Below are 3,449 nucleotides of genomic sequence, written 5' to 3'. Positions count from 1 at the left end.
GAAATGAAAACTACACTAGAAGGAATCAATAGCAGAATAACTGAGGCAGAACAACAGATAAGTGACCTGGAAGACAGAATGGTGGAATTCACTGCTGCAGACAAGAATAAAGAAAAAAGAATGAAAAGAAATGAAGACAGCCTAAGACACCTCTGGGACAACATTAAACGCAGCAACATTCGCATTATAGGGCTACCAGAAGGAGAAGAGAGAGAGAAAGGACCAGAGAAAATACTTGGAGAGATTATCGTCAAAAACTTCCCTAACATGGGAAAGGAAATAGCCACCCAAGTCCTGGAAGCGCAGAAAGCCTAATACAGGATAAACCCAAGGAGAAACACGCCGAGACACATAGTTATCAAATTGGTAAAAATTAAAGACAACAAAAGATTATTAAAAGCAGCAAGGGAAAAACGAAAAATAACATACAAGGGAACGTCCATAAGATTAACAGCTGATTTCTCAGCAGAAACTCTACAAGCCAGAAAGCAGTAGCATGATATACTTAAAGTGATGAAAGGAAAGAACCTACAACCAAGATTACTCTATCTGGCAAGGATCTCATTCAGATTTTATGGTGAAATCAAAAGCTTTACAGACAAGCAAAAGCTAACAGAATTCAGCCCCACCAAACCAGCTCTACAAAAAATACTAAAGGAATTTCTCTAAGTGGGAAACACAAGAGAAGAAAAGGACCTACAAAAACAAACCCAAAACAATTAAGAAAATGGCCATAGGAACATACATATCGATAATTACCTTAAACATGAATGGATTAAATGCTCCAATCAAAAGACACAGGCTTGCTGAATGGATACAAAAACAAGACCCATTTATATGCTGTCTACAAGAGACCCACTTCAGACCTAGAGACACATTCAGACTGAAAGTGAGGGGATGGAAAAAGATATTCCATGCAAATAGAAATCAAAAGAAAGCTGGAGTAGCAATACTCATATCAGATAAAATAGACTTTAAAATAAAGAATGTTACAAGAGATAAGGAAGGACACTACATAATGATCAGGGGATCAATCCAAGATCAATCCAAGAAGAAGATATAACAATTACAAATATATATGCACCCTACATAGGAGCACCTCAATACATAAGGCAACTGATAACAGCTCTAAAAGACGAAATCGACAGTAACACAATAACAGTGGGGGACTTTAACACCTCACTTACACCAATGGACAGATCATCCAAAATGAAAATAAAAAGGGAAACAGAAGCTTTAAATGACACAACAGACCAGATAGATTTAATTGATATTTATAGGACATTCCATCTAAAAACAGCAGATTACATTTTCTTCTCAAGTGCGCACGGAAGATTCTCCAGGATAGCTCACACCTTGGGTCACAAATCAAGCCTCAGTAAATTTAAGAAAATTGAAATCATATCAAGCATCTTTTCTGACCACAACGCTATGAGATTAGAAATGAATTACAGGGGAAAAAAAGTTAAAAACACACTTGGAGGCTAAACAATACGTTACTAAATAACCAAGAGATCACTGAAGAAATCAAAGAGGAAATCAAAAAATACCTAAAGACAAATGACAATGAAAACACGATGATCCAAAAGCTATGGGGTGCAGCAAAAGCAGTTCTAAGAGGGAAGTTGATAGCAATACAAGCTTACCTCAAGAAATGAGAAAAATCTCAAATAAACAATCTAAGCTTACACCTAAAGGAACTAGAGAAAGAAGAACAAACAAAACCCAAAGTTAGCAGAAGGAAAGAAATCATAAAGATCAGAGCAGAAATAAATGAAAAAGAAACAAAGAAAACAATAGGAAAGATCAATAAAACCAAAAGCTCTTTGGACAAATTCTTAGAAAGGTATAAGCTTCCAAGACTGAACCAGGAAGAAATAGAAAGTATGAACAGACCAGTAACAAGTAATGAAATTGAAACTGTGATTAAAAATCTTCCAACAAACAAAAGTACAGGACCAGATGGCTTCACAGGTGAATTCTATCAAACATTTAGAGAAGAGCTAACACCCATCCTTCTCAAGCTCTTCCAAAAACTGCAGAGGAGGGAACACTCCCAAACTCATTCTATGAGGGCAACATCACGCTGATACCAAAACCAGACAAAGATACTACAAAAAAAGAATTACAGACCACTGTCACTGATGAATATGGATGCAAAAATCCTCAACAAAATACTAGCAAACAGAATCCAACAACACATTAAAAGGATCATACACCATGATCAAGTGGGATTTATACCAGGGATGCACAGATTCTTCTATATATGCAAATCAATCAATGTGATACACCATATTAACAAATTGAAGAATAAAAACCATATGATCATCTCAACAGATGCAGAAAAAGCTTTTGACAAAATTCAACACCAATTTATGGTAAAAACTCTCCAGAAAGTGGGCATAAAGGGAACGTACCTCAACATAATAAAGGCCATATACGACAAACCCACAGCAAACATCATTCTCAATGGTGAAAAACTGAAAGCATTTCCTCTAAGATCAGGAGCAAAACAAAGATGTCTACTCTCGCCACGATTATTCAACATAGTTTTGGAAGTCCTAACCACAGCAAGCAGAGAAGAAAAAAAAATAAAAGGAATACAAATTGGAAAAGAAGAAGTAAAACTGTCACCGTTTACCGATGACATGATACTATACATAGAGAATCCTAAAGATGCCACCAGAAAACTACTCGAGCTAATCAATGAATCTGGTAAAGTTGCAGGATACAAAATTAATGTACAGAAATCTCTTGCATTCGTATACACTAATGATGAAAAATCTGAAAGAGAAATTAAGGAAACACTCCCATTTACCACTGCAACAAAAAGAATAAAATACCTAGGAATAAACCTACCTAGAGAGACAAAAGACCTGTATGCAGAAAACTGTAAGACACTGATGAAAGAAATTAAAGATTATAGCAACAGATGGAGAGATATAAGATGTTCTTGGATTGGAGGAATCAATATTGTGAAAATGACTATATTACCCAAAGTAATCTAGAGGTTCAATGCAATCCCTATCAAATTACCAATGGAATTTTTTAAGGAACTAGAAGTAAAAACCTTAAAATGTGTATAGAGACACAAAAGACCCCGAACAGCCAAAGCAGTCTTGAGGGAAAAAAATGGAGCTGGAGCAATCAGACTCCCTGACTTCAGACTATACTATAAAGCTACAGTAATCAAGACAATATGGTACTGGTACAAAAACAGAAACATAGATCAATGGAAAAAGATTGAAAGCCCAGAGAGAAACCACACACCTATGGTCAACTAATCTATGACAAACGAGGCAAGGATATACAATGGAGGAAAGACAGTCTCTTCAGTAAGTGGTGCTGGGAAAACTGGACAGTTACATGTAAAAGAATGAAATTAGAACACTCCCTAACACCATACACAAAAATAAACTCAAAATGGATTCGAGACCTAAATGTAAGAC

At 35.9% G+C, this 3,449-nt stretch overlaps 1 protein-coding gene across 5 annotated transcripts in view; it reads right to left on the bottom strand.

Annotated features, from left to right (window-relative positions):
- The window catches only part of ANKIB1 (ankyrin repeat and IBR domain containing 1), a 137,979-nt gene that overhangs the window by 89,302 nt on the left and 45,228 nt on the right, over positions 1-3,449 (bottom strand). The gene's annotated exons all lie outside the window — the stretch shown is intronic.

Source organism: Physeter macrocephalus, chromosome 5, assembly GCF_002837175.3.
Source record: "Physeter macrocephalus isolate SW-GA chromosome 5, ASM283717v5, whole genome shotgun sequence".
Taxonomy (NCBI): Eukaryota; Metazoa; Chordata; class Mammalia; order Artiodactyla; family Physeteridae; genus Physeter; species Physeter macrocephalus.
This window is presented reverse-complemented; position numbering and strand designations above follow the sequence as displayed.